A 21,342-nucleotide genomic window follows, 5' to 3' on the forward strand; every position below is an offset into this window, starting at 1 on the left:
TCCCCTCCCCCCTTCTCCCCTCCCCCCTTTCCCCTTCTCCCCTCCCCCCTTTCCCCTTCTCCCCTCCCCCTTTCCCCTTCTCCCCTCCCCTCTTTCCCCTTCTCCCCTCCCCCCTTTCCCCTTCTCCCCTCCCCCTTTCCCCTTCTCCCCTCCCCCCTTTCCCCTCCCCCCTTTCCCCTCCCCTTTCCCCTCCCCCCTTCCCCCCTCCCCCTCCCCCTTTCCCCTCCCCCCTTTCCCCTTCTCCCCTCCCCCCTTTCCCCTCCCCCCTTTCCCCTTCTCCCCTCCCCCCCTTTCCCCTTCTCCTCTCCCCCCTTTCCCCTTCTCCACTCCCCCCTTTCCCCTTCTCCTTCTCCTCCTCCCCCTTCCCATTCTCCTCCCCCTTCTCCCCCATCCCTCCCCTTCCCTCCCTCCCCCTCTGCCTCCCTCCCTCACCTCCCCCTGCCATCCCCCTCTCTCCCTCTACCTTCCTCCTCTCTCCCTCTACCTTCCTCCTCCCCCTCCCCTTGCTGTCAGAAACACAGACACTGACAGACAGAGAGTGAGAGACACACACAGACAGACAGACAGACAGACAGAGAGATAGAGACACACTGGGGGTGGGGGGCGGCGGGGGCATCCCAGCACCCTGTTGGAGGGCTCCCAGTGCTGCGTCGGTAAGTAGAAAATGTTTTATCGATTTAAAAAAAAAAAAAATCTTATTAATTTTTTTTGATTGATTTATTGGTTGATTTATTGATGTTTTTATCATTTATTATTGATGATGGCTCTTTATTTGTAAAACTGAAGTGTTTAATGTTTGTAAACTTCCCTTTAAACCCCCACACCCCCCCCCCCCCCATTCCCTACGCCTGATTTGTAACCTACGCCTGATTTTCTAAAGTGTGGACAAGGTTTTTTCGAGCGTACAAAAATCTTCACTTACTCCATTCTAAGTTAGTTTGGAGTAAGTTTTCACTGCCGATACTTTGAAAACAGACGTAAGTGGCCGAACATGCCCCCCTTTTGAAAAAAAAATTCTGATCCAAAGTGAAACTGTTCTAACTGACTAGAACTGGAGCAAACTAAATGGCGAGAATTTGAATTTCTAAGATACTCCGTTCTACACCAGTTGTTCCAAAAACTCAGGAACAACTGAGGCTGAAACTTGGGCCCATTGAAACTGGAGCAAACTAAATATGAAGAATTGTGATATTTAGGATACTCCAAAAAGAAAACTAGTTGCTCCAAAAAATCGGAGAATCTCCTGTCAAAACTTGGGCCCAAAGTTTCAGGATTTTACTTTGAAGTGAACTTATTGCACAATGGGCATGCAAATAAATAACTAATGACATTTATGTAAAAATTATACTACATCACCACAAAAGTAAAGCAGCAACTATTCATATTCTATACACCAACATAATCTTTCAACTTACGTAATTTTATATATATAATTGTTCTTATGTTTCTTGCCATTATGGAAGCTAGACTGCCTGGGTGAATTCTTGAAAGTTCCAAGGCAATTCTCCATGATTGAAGATTTTAATTTACTTCAATACCCTTCAAACTGTACAACAATTCAATGCACTTTAATATCTCACAACAGATGTTGAGTCTCCTTAAATTTAAACAACCAACAACTTAATTCAAAAAGAATCTGTCAATCAGATGCATAAATGCACCAATCAAACAACATTGGCCAGTAATTTGCAGACTCTGGGACGAGAAATTTGCCTTTTTTGGCGTTGAATTGGTTTCAGCGCTCTGTAATGGGAATTTCTAGTGCGATGCTGCAATGATGTGATGTGAAGAAGCCAATCACATTGCAGAATTCTCACAAACAGAAAATGAGAAGCTACTTTTATCTGTATTTTTTTAAATGTTACAGAGAGCGAAATAAAGATTGGGACTCTCACATGGGCATAAGGTAGAAGCTGAAATATCATGAACAAATAACAATTAAAACTTTAATCATAATGGAGAAACTTGACACTCTACAAATATAAAAAAATGTTTTCAGGACAAGAACATTTGTTTAGCAGTCAAGACGCTGTTAAAACCGCAGTTTAAAAAAATGTGTTCATGGAATGTGACTATCGCTGGCAAGACCAGCATTTATTGCCCATCCCTAATTGCCCTTGATATGGTGAGCCGCCTTGAACCGCTGCAGTCCATGTGGTGAAGGCACTCGCACAGTGCAGTTAGGGAGGGAATTCCAGGATTTTGACTTAGCGACGATGAGGGAACGGCGATATATTTCCAAGTCAGGATGGTGTGTGACTTTGAGGGGCAGTTGCAGGTGATGGTGTTCTCATGCGCCTGCTGCCCTTGTCCTTCTAGGTGGTAGAGGTTGCAGGTTTGGGAGGTGCTGCCGACGAAGCCTTGGCGAATTGCTGCAATGCATCTTGCAGATGGTACACACTGCAGCCATGGTGTGGAGGTGGTGGTGGAGGGAGTGAAAGTTTTAAGATGGTGGATGAGGTGCCAATTAAGCGGGCTGCTTTGTCCTTTGTGCAGTTTTAACTATTCCAACAAGACTCAACACGTATTTAACAACGATATTACTGCAGAAAAGCCCAAGTTCGTCAGTTTCACTGATTACACTGATTGCTGGGTAATGGGGGTCCACAATGCAGCCAGTGTCGTAGCAATGAATGACTTCAGGATTTCCATGTTTAGATGAGTGTGTGCTAAATCCTGAAGTAGAGGTGAGTTTCAGAGGGGTAATGATGGTGATGGCTGGTAGTTTGCCATCATAACCCACTGCAAATTACCAGCCATTGTTCATTTTTGAATTATATAGTTTGATTTCGCTCAAGTCTATAAGCTTAAATCTTATAACCTTTAGATTGATTCAGACTGGGCATATGAAATCTACTACCAGTTGGCTTGAAAATTCCTTCTGTATTGTGACTGGATTTAAAAAGACATCCACTAAATGGAAACTAGACAAAATTATCTTATTTATGTCACAGTTATAGCTCAACTAATGTTATTTCAGCATTCTCACATTGTCAAGGTCAGTAACATGAAATAAAATCAATAAAAGTAGACCAAAACTAAAGGGGATAGAAAGAACTTGTCTTTATATAGAACTTCATCACATCCTTAAGGATATCATAACGCATTTTGTATCTTCCTCTGCATCAAACATGTATCCGCTGATGCAACAAATTACTTTTTCAAATACATTCACTACCATGTAGGTGAAAGTGGCAGATATTTTGTGCTCAACAAGGTCTCATGAACAGCAATGAGATAAATGACCAGTCGAACTATTTTCTTGATGTTGGATGGAGGAATAATTGGGCAGGAGACGCATTGCTCCTTTTGAATAGTGCCATGGGACTTTTAACATCAAAGAGACATGGTGGCAAGCCATAGGGTTCATGCATGAGATGCTCCACTACATTGTTTTGAGAGAGTGACACAGATGGTTTGCATACGGGTGCTTTATGCATTGAACAATAGTTTACAGACAGAATATGGATAATTCACAGGCAAACGTGTTACAGAGATTGAGTCAGTGGAGTTAACACTGTTACAAAGAGAAGATAAAGGAACAAAATAATACATTACAGAAGAAGCTTAAATCAGCCATACATCCTTACAGAAAGAATGTCTTGTAAATCTTAAGTCATTTTTAAATGTGCAAAAGGAACAACTTGTGGTCTTTTATATAGAGGCAAGAAGAACTACCAATAAACAATGAAGTAGCAGGCCTTTACTACAATGATCCATGGTGATTTCCATTAAAGGTTTCTTGCCCTGTGGGGAAGGACTTAGCTTCTTCTCTGTATATTCCTCAACTGATGCAAAGAGATCAGGAGTTTGACAAATGGCAATCATGCACTGTATCTCCTCGCACTGCTCCAGATCAAAATGCATCATATCATCAATGGTCAGTGATACTTAACTGTCCAATTTCACAACAACTTAAAATTGGCCAACACAAACATTTGCCACACAGTAAAGAAACACTGACTTGAAAGTTAGCCTATCAACGACATACATACCGATATAAAGTATACAGTAAGTTGATATGGTAAAGTTAGATGAAGATGCTATTTCCAAAAGTTCTAAACATCTAGCTTGTTTCTGTGCTATGGATTCTATATCAATCTATATGCACTGAATGGGAGGCTTGAGGGAGAAGGGAACAGAAGGATACGGAGGCAGTGGGTAAGAAATAATTAGTGATTGGAGGCAGTAGGGCCGAATGGCCTTGTTCTGTGCTGTAGATTACATAATGTACTACATTTGTAACCACAGTTGACCAGATAGAGAAGCATCCACAAATAAATGTTCACCTTTTGAAGGCCTTGTATGACATTCTGACACTGAGCTATGGACCTTTAACAGGGAGTGGTCATGATACCAACAAACTGCTCAGTTTCTCCAGTGAGCATATCAAAGATTCTTCATTCGGACCATTAATTCTAAATCAATCAATCCCGATCTTGGAGGCACTTTGACATATGCTTTTAGATAATGCAAAGACAGGAATATGTAAAGAGACACAATGCTCATCATAAGAAATGTAATTGCTTCAGCTCTGCCAATAAAGCTTGCTATATATAGAAACATAGAAATTTACAGCACAGAAGGAGGCCATTTCGGCCCATTGTGCCCGCGACGACCCTTGGTCAGCAGCCCTAAAAGTTCTATATAAACCTATGAACAATAACGGAAAGGCAAAGAGCACCCAGCCCAACCAGTCTGCCTCACACAACTGTGACACCCTTTCTACTGAAACATTCTACACTCCATCCCAACCAGAGCCATGTGCTCTCCTGGGAGAGGCAAAAACCAGATAAAAACCCAGGCCAATTTAGGGAGAAAAAATCTGGGAAAATTCCTCTCCGACCCATCCAGGCGATCGAAACTAGTCTAGGAGATCACCCTGGCCGTATTCTATTCCCTGCAGTACTTACCATTACATCTGCGCCGTCCAACAAAAGGTCATCCAGTCGAATGCTAATTACCAGCTCTCGCTCCGTAACCCTGCAGGTTACTGCACATTAAGTGCCCGTCCAACCATCTCTTAAAAGTGGTGAGGGTTTCTGTATTCACCAGTCTTCCAGGCAGTGAGTTCCAGATCCCCACAACTCTCTGCGTAAAGAAGCCCCCCCCCCGTTAAATCCCTTTTAAAACTTCCACCAACCACCTTAAAACTATGTCCCCTCGTAATCGACCCTTACTATCCACTATGTCCAGGCCCCTCAATATTTTGTACACCTCAATGAGGTCTCCTCTCAACCTCCTCTGTTCCAATGAGAACAAACCCAGCCTATCCAATCTGTCCTCATAATGAAGATTCTCCATTCCAGGCAGCATTCTAGTAAATCTCCTCTGCACCCTCGCTAGTGCAATCACGTCCTTTCTATTTTACGGCGACCAGAACTGCACGCAGTACTCCAGCTGTAGCCTAACCAAAGTATTATACAATTTAAGCATAACCTCCCTGCTCTTATATTCTATGCCTCGGCCAATAAAGGCAAGCATTCCATATGCCTTTTTAACCACCTTATCCACCTGGCCTGCTACTTTCAGGGATCTGTGGACAAGCACTCCATGTTATTGTTTAACTTTAATATAAATACAGCATGTGCGAGAGCAGAATATTCTTTGGCAGCCATTAATGTGGTTCAGATACTCAGCGTTTCAACAATGGCTTGACCACTGTGCTCGAATGAGATAAACAGAGGAATTACTCAGCAGATTGCTGTGACTTCAACAAAACACACAACTTTTATCTCAGTGCCCGGACTGTTCATCCTGTGGCTCAAGGACCTTAGTGCTTTGCAGCTGCATTATTCTTACAATAGCCCCAGTAAATCTGTCTGCAGTGTTGGTAAATTTCATTTTCAGTGAAATCTCATTTGCCTGCAGTGCTGATGGACTGTGGTGCGTCAGCTGCTGTGTGTGTAAATTCTGTCTGCCTCAGCGGCTGACTTCATCAAGCAGAACAGACAGATTTAATCAGACAGCCTCTGAATGCCAGGATTGACAGATCTTTTACTACCTGGAGCAAGCCAAAAAATGGAGTCAGGTTCCTTCAGGTGTTAATGTTATAAGAGAGGTAATCTAAAATATCCATTGTCGATAAATGGAGCAATATTCGTATGAATACTTGAACAAGGTAGTATTCTGACTGAGTATGTAACCTTGCCTGGGTTTTGGACAATTCATTCTGCCTTCATTTTCTTTTCCCCCTCTGCCCGCTTTGCAGTTCTGAAGCTGGTGTGCAGTCTCTCCACACATCTGGCACTTTGCTGTAGCAGTCTCCTCCCAGCCAGGCACATGTTGAAAAATCCCTGCTTTATTTTTACTCTGAGAAGGATCCTCAAAAATGATCCATTTTCCTCATTATATGCACCTTTTATGGTAGCACTGATCAGTTTTAAAAACAAACATATTACAGTGTGGCATCAGCAGATGTTTAAGTGTATAAGGATAATTCTTTCATACTCCTGAGACTGGTGCCATGCTTCATTAGCTTAACTGTGCGGAAAATGCTGAAAATAAAGATCGAGTCAGCATCTGTAAAAAGTCAAGTTGATGCTTTTGATGTAAACTCCTTTGTCATAACTGGAAACATTAACCAGTCTCTCCTCTTTACAGATTTTACTTTACCTGCTGTACATTTCCAGGATTTTCTGTATTTTTTACAAATTGCCATCATTTTTTCTTTTTATTGAAAGTATCCTTTCCACTGAAGTTTGTGTTAATGCTGGAGTCGAACATTTTTTAAATGAAGAAACCCACGTCAAGGGACAGTGCATCATTGTAAGAAAAGTCGAAAAATGTGGACTGAAAAAGGAAATAATCAGATTCAGTATGTTAAAGCAAGAAGTGGTTAAAAGCAACTGAGTTTGATACAAAACGTACCCAAATTTGTCTTTTCAGCTTTCGACAACTTTAGACAAAAAATAAATTATTGCTTGCTTCGAATGTCTTGCAGCAAATTCCAATATTTGCTGTTCCTTGGAAAATTTCCTGTCAGCCATTTTGATTTTTTACCTTTGCACATAATAGCAATAACTCAGCGGAAAATCTATGCTTTGGATGTCATTTCTTTCTCCTTCATTCTCCACTCCAGACCCTCTGTTTTGTAGCATTTTCTGCAAATAGTGACCAGTGCTTAAAATAGAGGTGTACATTAGAGAACTGAAGCACACATGCTCGCAACATATGGTGCAAGTTTGTACACTGAACTGGGCTAGACATGACTGATTGTTTATGAGAACAAGCAGATAGAGACAAGGGATCAATTCATGGCTAGTAAGTAATCTTCTGTAAAATGTCTTTTTAGAAAAAGATACCGTGCACATTATTGAATACTACACCCTTTTCTAATCAAATGATGTGAAGCCATATGACAAACTCCAATGACCTTACTGGTAGACATAATGGAGAAAGTGTGGGAAGACTAATTTCTCCCATTTCCACACCTTTCCAAGTGCCTAATCCTACCATGTAGTAAAACTCTTCATTGTCTTGATATCAACACTCCACTCCTACCCTCTCTTAATATTCATATCTGCTTTTATTTCTCACAAAATGGCATATGGTCAGTAGCTGGACAGATTTTCCACCTAATTCTGTTTCCTTGTTCCAACCTTGTCCATGTTTGCTTCAAAAGTTAATTAATGGTACCATGTAACAATGTTGATAAAATAACATGAGAAAGAAGAAAGAAAGACCAGCATTTATGTAGCGCCTTTCACGACCACCGAACGCCTCAAAGCGCTTTACAGGCAATGAAGTACTTTCTGGAGTGTAGTCACTGTTGTAATGTAGAAAATGCGGCATCCAATTGCACACAGCAAATTCCCACAAACAGTAATGTGATACTGACCAGATAATCTGTTTTTATTATGTTGATTGAGGGATAAATATTGGCCAGGACGCAGGGGATCACTTCAATGCTCTTCTTCAAAATAGCACCATGGGATCATTTACATCCACCTGAGAGAGCAGAATGGGCCTTGGTTTTAACGTCTCATCCGAAAAACAGCATCTCCAACCATGTAGCAATCCCTCAGCACTACACTGGAGTGTCAGCCTGGATTTTTGTGCTTGAGTTCCTGGAGTGGGACTTGAACCCACAACTTCCTGACTCAGAGGCGAGAGTGCTACCCACTGAGCTACAGCTGAGAAGAGACACATTGAATGAGAGATATGTAGAGAGTCAAAATATGAGGCATGTGTCAGTTAAAAACAGAGATATGGCACCCAAATCATGGAGCCATACAGAAAGAGGATGAAAAAAAGTAGAAGACTAACAGAAAACAGAAAGAATTAGAAAATAGGAACAGACACAGTTGGGGGTTTTATTTTTCTCTGTGAGTAACACCACAGGACATCAAACATGTTTTGTAATATATTGTGCATCAAATGATAACCCTCCTGTCCTCATAAAAACATCATATCCTTCAACTCCACAGGAACAAAGCCATGGAACACCTGCTGGTAGAAATGAGAAGCTGGGAGTAATTACTGGGCCATAATTTGGCAAATGGGTTCACATGTTATAAATGCTGACTCGGACGATGCATTAAAATTCCTCCTTAGCAAGTATATTGTTTAAAAAGCGTATTGGTAAATTCTGAGCTGAGATCTTCCAAAAAACTGTCAATCACAAGTTTAAAAAAAAAATTGAAATGAACATTTGACAATAACTGTCTCACAGGGATCAGCAGAAACCCTTAGACCATGCCAAATAAAATTTAAAATGTCACTTGAAAAGTGACAGTACTCGAAAGCCATAATAACGGGAAGTTGTTTTCAATTGAGATCAGTTTATTTTCCAAGGAATTGAAAAAGTCGGTCAGAAAATCAATACTGATTTTGAAGTCAGTATTAACATCTGTACAACCTCCTACTTAACTCTTTTACTAAAAACTACAATCAACAATCTGAGAATATTGTACTGCCATTGTGTAGAGTGGATTGAGCCTCTAACAAGTGACCTCACAATAGTATGGAGTTAGGAGCGACATCATGCAGTCAATCAGATGATAAGATTTTATATGCTACTGAATTGCCTCAATGCTAAATATTACAAAGGACCACATCCTTGTTGTTGTGTTTCATCAATCCTTTTTTTGGCAATAGATCTGATAAGTAGCAACCTTGGTGCAGACATTTTGGCCAAAAAAGTGTACTTGCACCCAAATGGGTGGCAAGTTCATGAAGCGAACATGTCCCTTACCAGTCCCTGCCAGCATGAGACCAAAGCAAACTTTGAATTATACAGGTGAGCTGCGATCGCGAATCCAACGTCCTGATGCAGTTCGCCACCTGGGCCCCGCTCAAATTTGGCCTGCTCTGTCGCAGAATCAGCCTCTGTAGATCTTGGGAGGGGAGGGAGGGTGAGAGAAGGAGCACACTTGCTCCTTCTGGATCGACAGCAATGAAACTTTCAAAAAGTTTTGTGCCCAGTTCTTGAGTGGCTTCCAGCAGCTCTTTTGAGGGCCGTTGGTTCGGCCGCTGAGGCCCTGTATGACATAGATGGAGCAAGCTCTGCTCGTTTGTGCACAAATTTCAAACAGGGTCCAACAAGAAGCATTAGGACACGATTTCAAAATGCAAGGTGTCCAACGCCTGTTTCAGGTTGGCATTCTGGAGACCAAAACTTTGTTGGCTTCCAATTTAGAGGCCGGTGCACTTCCTGGGGCGGTCAGACACTGGAGACAGCAATACAATGTTCATCCCCCTCTCCCTCGTTTTGCACCCAAAAAGAGGAAGCACACCGTTGAATTTCTCCCACCTTTATGTTTGAGCTTTCATGATATAATGGGATTGATTTTCTTCTTCACCACCTAGGCAGTAATCTAGCAGACGGCCCTTTATAGAACCCACCCCATTTGTATTGCATTGATAAGCTTGACCATCTCTATAGTCCAACAAAAATTTTTGTTGTAGAAATTGCAAGAATGATACATAGGGTCCACATCAAAAAAATAATGACAACATGTTATTTTCCAATATGTTGCTAAATGGTGAATAAAAAAGACTGTTGACTTGAAATTATTTAAGGCAGAGATAGACAGATTTTTGAGCGATAAGGGAGTAAAGGGTTACGGGGAGTGGGCAGGGAAGTGGAGCTGAGTCCATGATCAGATCAGCCATGATCTTATTGAATGGCGGAGCAGGCTCGAGGGGCCAAATGGCCCACTCCTGCTCCTATTTCTTATGTTCTTATGCTCTTAAATCGATGTATCTCATTAACGTAAAGTATCATTTACATAATGCGACCATTGCACTGGAAATTGTTGGTTTGAGATGCTTGGATTCATCCCTACGGAAAACCGATATATCTTAAAACAACCAATGGATTGCAGTGTTAGTATGATCAGAAAAATGGCAGCATTTCCAGAGAAATCCTTGAGTTTGCTTCTTGTTATCCACAATTTCTATATTCATGAAAAAGTAGCCAGTTTCTAATTATGTTCTCGGATCAGAAAAACAAACATCCTCTACTGGGTAAAGTTAGCAATTTTGTTTTTCCATTGCAAATGAACCCTCGTTCGAAAAAAAATTCTATAGTATTTAACGGAGATTTAACCAGCTACTACCTTTACTGCAAAAGTCCAGGGTAGCTTGAAAAGAAAGAAGTAGCTGGCATTTAAATGGCACCTTGTCATGTCCTCAGAATGTTCCAAAGCACTTCACAATCAGTGGATTACTTTTGAAATGTAGCAGCAATTTTGCACAGCAAGCTCCCGCAAACAGCACATGAGATAAATTAGTTAGTTCTTGATGGTGTTGGTTGAAGAAAACATCTTGTCCAGGACAGAGAGGAAACTTTCGGCTGTTCTTTGAAAAATGCATGGGCCCTTTTGCATCCACATTAAGCTCTGGAACAGGCAGGCAGGGCATCGATATAATGTGTCATCCCAAGAACAGCATCTCCAATAGTCCAATATTCCAGTGAGTTGTCGGCTAAGATTATCTCAACGGAAATAAACTGTTGTCTCAGTGATGTGCTTAGCAATGACTCACTGAATTTAGACAAATGAGTGAGCCATTCCACCCAAAGATACAAAAATGTTGGCCAGGAAAAGACCATCTAGTTAGTCCCATGATGCAAATATATTTCACAAAGCTAGTTTTTGACCTATAGATTATGCCACTTGGGGAGTAAAGTCAACTACAATAAATTCTTTGGCAGTGCACTTTTAATTAACACCAAATTCTGGGCCCAAGTTTCCACACGCGCCTAGAACGGCGCAGTCCCGACCTGGACGCCCGTTTTTCGCGCCACAAAGTGCGCCGAAAAAAATCCTCGGTATTCTCCACCTCCCTGCAGGTCCTCTGGCCCTCGGCGTGGTGCAGCACAAGCTGTGGGGGGGCGGAGCCAGGTCCCTGCGCTGAAAACAGTGCCGGGACCTCTGCACATGCGCGCTACAGTGGGCACGCAAGTGCAGTAGCTCCAGGCGCCCGAAACTGTGTGGGAGGGGCCCGAAGCACGCAGCTCCTAGCCCTGGCCCAATGGCCTCACTGGAGCTGCGTGAATAAGGCTCCTCCAACGACCAGCTCCTGCTTCCTCCCAACCCGATCCGACACCCGCTTTCCCCCCACCCCCCCCAGACCGGACCCGACACCCGCTCCCCCCCCCCCATACCCGACCCGATTCCTGATTCCCGCTCCCGCTCCCCCCTGCCCCCCCGACTGGACCCGACCCGATTCCCGCTCCAGCCCCCCCCCGACTGGACCCGACTCACGCTCCCGCTCCCGCTCCGCCCCCCCCCTGACTGGACCCGACCCGACCCGCGCTCCCGCCCCCCGACCCGACCCCCCCTACTGGACCAGACCCGACCCCGCTCCCGCTCCCGCTCCGCCCCCCCCTCTCTCTCCCTCCCCCCCCTCTCTCTCCCTCCCTCCCCCTCTCTCTCCCTCCTCCTCTCTCTCTCTCCCTCTTCCTCCCTCCCCCCCTCTCTCTCTCCCTCCCTCCCCCCCTCTTCCTCTCTCTCTCCCCCCCTCTCTCTCCCTCCCTCCCTCCCTCCCCCCCTCTGTCTCTCGCTCCCTCCCTCCCCCCGACCTGAACCAAACCTCCCCAACCCGACCCAACGCCACCTACCTGTAAATCTGGTGCTGGGGACGGGCCCTGCCCAAAGTCTTGGGCCAGCCCGTTCAGCCTTTGGTCCCGAAAGGCCTGCCTGAAGCACTTTCACACAGGTAGGAAGATGGTTTATTTAATCTTTTCTTTTCTTATAAATGTTTATTCAGGTTGGATTTATTTGTATAATATTTGTATAAGTATAAATAAGGATTTATTATAGAATTTAAAGACTTCCCTCCCCCTCCCCCCCCCCACCTCATTCTGGACGCCTAATTTGTAACCTGTATCTGATTTTTTAATGTGTAGAACAGGTTTTTTCAGTTCTACAAAAATCTTCACTTGCTCCATTCTAAGTTAGTTTGGAGTACGTTTTCACTGTGGAAACTTTGAAATCATTCGTCGGTGGCCAGACACGCCCCCTTTTGAAGAAAAAATTCTGTTCCAAAGTGGAACTGTTCTACCTGACTAGAACTGCAGAAAAAAAAATGTGGAGAATTGCGATTTCTAAAATAGTCCGTTCTCCACCAGTTGCTCCTAAAAATCAGGCGCAAATCATGTGGAAACTTGGGCCCTCTATATTATAATCGAAGAATATATGAAAAGAATACATACAGTTTTTGACATAAGAAAAATAGCTGCGGCAGAGGACTGAAAAACAAGAGCTATCCAGCCTAATCCCACTTTCCAGCTCCTGGTCTGTAGCACTATAGGTTCCAGCACCTCAAGTGCACATCCAAGTACTTTTTAAATGTTGTGAGGGTTTCTGTCTCTACCACCATTCCAGGCAGTGAGTCCAGACCTCCACCACCCTCTGGGTGAAGACATTTCCCCTCAAATCTGCTTTAAACCTCCTACCAATTACTTTAAATCTATGCCCCCTGGTTGTTGACCCCTCTGCTAAGGGAAATAGGTCCTTCATGTCCACTCTAAATAGGTCCCTCATAATTTTATACAAATCATTAAGGTCTCCCCTCAGCCTCCTCTGTTCCAAAGAAAACAAACCCAGCCGGTCCAATCTTTCCTCATAGCTAAAATTCTCAAGTCCAGGCAACATCCTCGAAAATCTCCTCTGTACCCTCTCTAGTGCAATCACATCTTTCCTTTAATGTGGTGACCAGAACTGCACGTAGTACTCTAGCTTTGGCCTAACTAGTGTTTTATACAGTTCAAACATAACCTCCCCGCTCTTGCCTTTATTAGCCGAGGCATAGAATACAATATTCCATATGCCTTTTAACCACCTTATCTACCTGGCCTACTAACTTCAGGGATCTGTGGACATGCACTCGAAGGTCCCTTTGTTTCTCTACACTTCTCAGTGACCTATCATTTAATGTGTATCCCCTTGCCTTGTTAGCCCTCCCCAAAAGCATTACTTCACACTTCTCTGGATTGAATTCCATTTGCCACTGTTCTGCCCACCTGACAATTCATTGATATCTTCCTGCAGTCTGCAGCTTTCTTCTTCATTATCAACCACACAGCCGATTTTAGTATAATCTGCAAACTTCTTAATAATACCCCCTACATTCAAATCTAAATCATTGATATGTACCACAAAAGGCAAGGGACCTCGTACTGATCCCTGCGGAACCACTGGAAACAGCCTTCCAGTCAACAAAACAGCCATCAAAGATTATCCTTTCCTTCCTGCCTTTGAGCCAATTTTGGATCCAACTTGCCATTTTGCCGTGGATCCCAAGTGCTTTTGCTTTTGTGACCAGTCTGCCACGTGGGACCTTATCAAAAGTTAGGCAGACACGACCTTCCCTTAACAAATCCATGCTGACTGTCCTTGATAAATCCCTGTCTTTGTCAATGAAGATTTATCCTGTCCCTCAGAATTTTTTCCAGTAATTTTCCTACCACTGAGGTCAGGCTGCCTGGCCTATAATTACTCGGTCTATCCCTTTCTTCCTTTTTAAACAAAGGTACAACATTAGCAGTCCTCCAGTCCTCCGGAACCACACCTGTAGCCAGAGAGGATTGGAAAATGATGGTCAGAGCACCTGCTATTTCCTCTTTGCTTCACTTAACAGCCTGGGATACATTTCATCTGGGCCTGGGATTTATCCACTTTCAAAACTGGAATTCCTCTCTCACTATGTTTATTTCATCTAATATTTCACACTCTGCCTCCCTGATTGCAATGTCTGCATTGCCCCTCTCTTTTGTGAAAACAGATGCAAAGTATTCATTGACCATACCCATGTCTTTCACCTCCACACACAGATTATCTTTATGGTCTCTAATCTGCTCTTTCCTTAGTTATTTTCTTGCTCTTAATAAAACATCTTTGGATTTTCCAAAAAATTTTCATGCTCTCTCTTTACTTTCCTAATTTCCTTTTTAATTGCACCTCTTTCTGTACTCCTCTAGAGTTTCTGCAGTATTGAGTCCTCGATATCTGTCATAAGCCTCCCTTTTTTTCTTTATCCTACCCTGTATGTCCCTTGACATCCAGGGGGCTCTAGATTTGTTAGTCCCACCCTTTTTCTTTAAGGGAACATACTTGCTCTGAACCATCAAGATCTCCTCCTTGAATGCCTCCCACTACTGACACTGAATGCAAATAATAAATAGTGAAAGTTTTCAAAGCAGATACAAATTTATTCAATCATCAGAAAAATAACTAATTCTCAAATCTATGTCTTCTGGAGCAGTCTTACTGAAGACAATTTTTTAGTTCACAGTCAGCCCAAAGTCAAATCTAATCAAAATTCTCTTATTACTGTACTGATAACTTTTCTGTATGTTCTGAGTCTGCTGCTGAAGACTCCGTTATGTTGGAGAAGGAGATGGAAAGCCATGATATGGATATGGCTATCAAAAGGAGCACAGTTGATTGAGGTCAGGGTTATTCTGAAAACTCGACATCTTTGGAAGGTTCCTCCAAGACCATTTCTGCATGGCAGTGGAAAAGGCATAGTAGCACTTCACCGATAGAAGGCATGGCTTTTGTAGTTAATCTACTCACCACATTAGTTAGAAACCAAAAACAATCTCCTCACTCCAGACTGCAACTTTTCAAAGTTCCAGCAAGCATTCTGAACAGCTGCAGGAAATGTTGGGGCAATATTCAATTCTGCTATAGCTAATGTGCCATTGCACCCAGTGTATGACTATGTGGAGAATAGCTTTTCCCAGAGCTCTTCATAGGTGCTTGGTAAAATTTGTAGATTATTGATTTACCTGTGATATATTTTTGGTCATTTAACAATGCGCCAGTCTTGTGTCCAATTGTTTTTTTTCTCCTTCATGGGCACTGTTAGGAATCCATATGTTGAACAATAACATTCATAGCAACTTACAGCGCAGAAGGAGGCCATTCAGCCTGACATGCCTGAAAGAGCAGTTACACTTAGTCCTACATCCCTGTTTTTTGTCCGTAACCCTGTAAGTTCCTTATCCACAATGTACGGAAAGAAACTCTCCAACATTGTGCTAATTATAAATATTGTTATGTTTGTATGTAAACCTCACCAATATTTAAGACTTGCTACCAAGGGGCACACCTGTGGGAGACCTAAGGGTCAACTGTGTACCCTGGGGCAAGCAGGTATAAAAGGTGATTCACCATGCTGCTTCTCCACTCTGGAGTCTGTATAAAGAGACCAAGGTCACAACAGCTTAAGCTTACAATACAGTCCTGTGGATTTATTCTGAACATAACAAATTGGCGACGAATAACGGATCATGAATTTTCACACGGTAATGGCTGCCATTGGTATTCTTGTGAGATTTGTTGAGGGTGATGATTGGGAAGTTTTTGTCGAGCGCCTCGACCAATACTTTGTGGCCAATGAACTGGACAAGGCTAAGACGGCGATTCTCCTTACTGTATGTGGGTCTTTGATAAATGGCCTCCTCAAAAATCTGCTGTCACCGGTCAAACCAATGGACAAGACTTACACAGAGCTGTGTATGCTGGTTCGGGAACACCTCAAGCCGAAGGAGAGCATCTTAATGGCCAGGTATCACTTTTACACGCACCATCGCTCCAAGTGCCAGAACGTGGCGAGTTTTGTCGCCTACCTAAGACACCTTGCGGGACAGTGCGAATTTGCAGGATCCTTGGGGAAATATTGCGGGATTTTTTCGTGCTTGGAATTGGCCACGAGGTCATTCTTTGCAAACTGCTGTCTGCCAAATCCCTAGATCTGAGCAAGGCCATAGCGATAGCCCAAGCCTTCATATCCACGAGCGACAACACGAAACAGATATTTTCACAGATTCGAAGCTCACCGGCAAGTACCGGCATATTTTCAGCAGCCAGAACTGTACAGGGCAGGGCCCACATGACCGCAGAGGCCAGATTTGGCCTGGAGTGACTCAGAGTCCACCGTGGGGCATGAATGCGTATCCATTAACATCATGTTGGTGCTGTGGAGGCAGTCATAGGGCTCATCAATGTCGATTCAAGCTCTATGAATCGGAACAATGGGGCACCTCCAGCGAATGTGCAAATGACCTGTGACTCACCACATGGCAGAGTCAGGAGAGGCAGACCGATCCAGCGAGGATCATGCTGAATGAGCAGGAGAGGCAACTCAACCTGAAGATGAAGAGGAAGTATATGGGATACACACCTTCACCACCAAAAGCCCTCCAATAATGTTAAAAGTTAAACTCAATGGCATAGCAGAGCCAGAAGGCATTCGAGAGGCTGTGGGGCGACAGAGCGCAACAACCCAAGCTGATTCCGATTCAGACAAAGCTGCGCATCTACACCAAGAAACTGATGCCAGTTATTGGTTGTGCGGACATAAGAGTATTCCATGAGGGAGCGGTGCACGATTTACCACTGTGGATTGTTTCAGGTGATGGGCCAACGCTGCTTGGTAGAAGGTGGATGGGGAAGATTCGATGGAACTGGGAAGACCTCTGCGTATCTTCTCCGGTGAACGACGTCTCCCTTGTTCAAAGGCTGAGCAAAGCCCCACTTTCAGCTGAACCAGGCATCGAAGTGCAGATCCATTTGCAGATCCCCGAGGCACAGACCGCTCATCACGACCACGAGGAGGTAAAGTTCAACCGAGCAGCGGTACAGGCGCGGTACCCACCACCCAAAGCCGACGACCTCTTCACGACGATGGAAGGGGCTCCAGGTCGACCATGCAGAATGGGACTCAAGCCGGAACGATCCGAATGTGTCTTCCCGATGCCACAGGCAAAATCCCTGGGGAGGAAGATCGCGGCAGTTGGCATCTTGGACACAGAGGAGAGTGCATCCAGACCACGGGACGAGAGAGCGTCCAGACCACTGGATGTCGCCGCAACGAAACAGAGGCATGTGTTACCCAGCAAGGAAGACGACTGGGTTTGGGGCAAAGGTAAAGGGGCAGCCGCTGACAAGGCCAGGAACCCACTATGTTCCAATAAGTTGTTTGCACTATGTAACCCATGTGAGCGTTCTTTCGCGACCAATGATGTACTATCATTATGGGGTCGGGGGTACCTTACAACAAGCCAAAGTAATGGGCGAACACCAACCAGTCGTATATGTATCTGACAAAGTACTTGTAACAAGTGTTGTGTTACCACACGGGGTCAGGTGTGTTGTGCAGCAAGCCAAAGTAGCGGGTGAGCCCCAACCGGTTGTACATGTATCCAATAAGTTAACCAAGGCAGTAGCTTGGGTTTACAGGACCAAAGAGTGTCCCAATATTTGCTCGAGTCAGACAAGCTGCCTATCTCACAGTTTTGGGAAAGCAGAGGCACCATTATCGATTTGTTGTTTCGAGAATGTCTAACACTGTCTGTGCACTGTAACATGATCCGCTACGGGCCAGGCACTGAGAACGGTGCTAATGCCCTCCGTTGGCTACTGTTGCCCACCACCGGGATGGAAACGGTGCAGCCTGCAGACCCACTCATTGTCGTGGAAGTGCTAGAGAGCGAGGGGTCAATCGTAACGGCGCCCAGTTTAGGACCTGGACCAGTCAGAATCCCACGTTACCGCCTGCCAAAGGTGAGCTGCTAGGCGGGATGTTGCAGCTTATCCGTCACAAAGACGAAAGGCTCATCCCATTAGATTGGTCCCTATGGGGAAACCCTGCTACGTTGCAAAGAAAGGTAGGGAAGCTACACACAGTCGGTGATCCGGGGCTTCCATACCATGGCCCAGGATCCACGGGGACTACAAGGTCTCCCGCCACTACTGAAAGTCTCAAGGCCATATCGGCCATCCTTGGCTTGCCAGACCTTAGGATCAGCGACAATAGTCCGGAGCGGGCAGCCCAAATCACAAAGCCAAGCACCACACGTGTCATGGGAGACTCCCTACAGACCCAGCTATCCCGGACAGTCACCGGACAGAATCACTCAGAACCAAGCTGTATGCTATCAGCAGAGATTGTATCATGATCGCACGGCTCCTCCACACCACATCAGAATAAATGATGTAGACCATGTTCAGGGCCCCAGAGTGGCCGCTAGCACTGTATTAGCCAAAGGGGGGAATAGAATGTGTGAGATGAAAATGGAGCGTTTGATTGTGAAACCATGTACTGGGCAAACACAGAAAGCATTTGGACCAGACCAAACCACGAACCACAAATAACCAAAAACCTGAAAAAGGACCTGGCCCCCAGCGACCCACTAACACAATCGACCTCGCCGTCAACCATGAGGATGAACCCACCACATCGGTACTTCAACCCAGGCGATCGACCCGGGGGCACAGGGCGCCAGATCACCTCAACTTGCAAATAACTTGTACATAAGACTTTGGGGGGGGTGGGGAGGAGTGATGTTATGTATGTTATGTAAACCTCACCAATATGTAAGACTTGCCACTAGGGAGCACAGCCGTGCGAGACCCAGGGTCACCTGTGTACCCTGGGGCAAGTAGGTATAAAAGGTGATTCACCATGCTGCTTTCCCACTCTGGAGTCTGAATAAAGAGACCAAGGTCACAACGGTTTGAGCTTATAATACAGTCCTGTGGATTTATTCTGAAAATAACAAATATAACGCGAATAAATTTCATCATCATCATCATAGGCAGTCCCTCGGAATCGAGAAAGACTTGCTTCCACTCCTGAAGTGAGTTCTTTGGTGCAGTCCAATCATGCAACATAATAAGGAACCACAATGTGTACCACACCATAATGTACCAGATTGCAGAGTTAAAATTCAATCAAATATATATATTTTAAAATATGCAGTTACACATGCTTCAAGATTATGGACGGTATTGTAGCCTTGTAGACAGAGGGTTGGAAATTCACCAACCGTTTTTCGGCGATAATTCACCGTTTTTGCCGAAGCCTTGTGCCGGCAGTTTTGCCGAAGTCTTGTGCCGGCAGTTTTAAAATACCATTGAAAAGCGAACCGCTGCCGTGCAAGGCTGGAAATACCGCTATCGCTGTAGTTTGGACTTTTGGCGCACCTGTATTCTAGGTGAATAAAAACACCCGAGATAAACCTGCATTGCAGCCCCAAAAACAGCGGTAGGTATGAAAACCCACAAAAAAATACGTTAAAATTGTTACTTTTAAATTCTTTTTCAGCGATTCAATAGTTAAGTGTCTTGTGAATGTTTTGTGATTTTTTTGTTTTTTGCTATTTTTTTTGAGCCCGACTTTGGTGGACCGCGCAATTCTCGGCAGTCTCGCTGTGGTCGGTCAATCTTCACTGCTCGGTACCGCTGGAGCGTAGTGCTGGCAACATTGGTCTGGGCGGTGCGTCAGCGGAGTGCGACAGACGGCCTGCTCCGGCAGTGCAGGATAAGTTGTCTGGGACTCGGGACTCTTTGGGTCCCGAGTTGTGTGCTCGCGCGCTCTTCCATCGACCTCCCCCCCCCGCCTCCACCCCCCTCTCCCCCCCCCCCCCCCCCCACGAGAAGAGCAGTCTGGAGGCCAGAGTCTGCTGACCTCAGATTGCAGGTAAGTGTCTCCAGCTACGTTTAAATTTTTAATTGTCTTGTGCAGTGTTTTTGATTTATTTATAATACTTATATTGTTCTATATTTATTTATTTTTGCGTTATTCTGGGGGGGGCAAAATAGATCTCTGGGGCTGGGATTAGATCTCTTGGGGCATTAGATCTCGGGGGGAGGGATTAGATCTCTGGGGGCGAGGACTAGATTGCTGCGGGAGATCAGATCTCTCTGAGGGGGGATTAGATCTCGCTGTGGGAATTAGATCTCCGGGGGGGACGAGATCACTTGGGGGAGGAATAGATCGCTGGGGGTGGGGGGGGTGGAGGGGCAGCGGTGGTGGAGGAGGAACATTGTAGTTTACATACTGCCGACATACCATTGGCATAAAACCGCCTTTTTTCAGATGGTGTGCAGCTCCGATGGTATATTGGCGGAATGCTACCAATGTCAGACTTTTGGGCGGTCTGTAGGGTGCTCCGTGTAGGTGGACGTGTACGTGTAGATGAATTTCCCACCGGGCAGTATGTAGGTTTTTTTTGGTCAATTTTGCGATTTTGGGCGGTTTGTCGGCGGTCCGCGGGCAGTATGCAGCGGTGCGTCCACCAATTTCGGCCTCTTTGTGTTTCCCCCCTCCCAAGGCCTCCCTTACAGCAGTAATCGGCCTTGGACTAAAGTTGGCGAGGACCATGGTTTCTGCTGCGAATCCTCATGCAATGCCGATTTTTACCGTTGGCCGCATTTTGTAGCGAAACAGGCCTTTAAAAAACAACGGTGTGATTAGCGGAATATCAAAAAAATATAGCTATAGCCAAAAAATGAATTTCTAGCCCGAAAACTCGAGGTAGCAAAGGATTGCAACAGTTGGAAAATGTCAGACTGGGTAACATTAATGTGATTTGTTCCAAATCATGTGCATAGAATTTTACAGCACAGAAAGAGGCCATTCGGCTTAACTGGCCCATGCGGGGTTTAAGCTCCACGCGAGCCTCCTCCCACTTTACTTCATCTCACCCTATCAACATATCCTAAAAAACTTCGACCTGGTGTCAGTTCTACCTCAAATTGCTAGCTGTAATTTTTTTGAACCTGCAAGAAATTGTGTTTTTATCCTGTGATGGACACAGGATGAGAAATGTAGTGACGGTATTCCTCATGTTGTGATTTTTAAGTACAGAAATGATTGGTGTCAAGTCACATTAAACTACTTGCATTAGAATTAATAGATAAACAATTATGAGTTGTAAACATGCCTGCCAGTCACACAAATTGGGAGGCAATTAGGTTCTGAACCTTATCTGCATGCATAGCAACCATTTCCCCTGAGGAGCTGTGGCTAACACCACTAGTGACATCCTAATAAAATTTCACTAGGGAGTTTCAGAAGCTGCTTCATTACATTTGCTTTGTT

At 44.5% G+C, this 21,342-nt stretch overlaps 1 protein-coding gene across 4 annotated transcripts in view; it reads left to right on the top strand.

Moving 5' to 3' along the window:
• Positions 1-21,342, top strand: part of opcml (opioid binding protein/cell adhesion molecule-like) — a 2,007,248-nt gene that overhangs the window by 581,874 nt on the left and 1,404,032 nt on the right. The window lies entirely within an intron of this gene.

The sequence above is a fragment of the Pristiophorus japonicus genome, chromosome 11 (genome assembly GCF_044704955.1).
Source record: "Pristiophorus japonicus isolate sPriJap1 chromosome 11, sPriJap1.hap1, whole genome shotgun sequence".
Classification (NCBI taxonomy): domain Eukaryota; kingdom Metazoa; phylum Chordata; class Chondrichthyes; family Pristiophoridae; genus Pristiophorus; species Pristiophorus japonicus.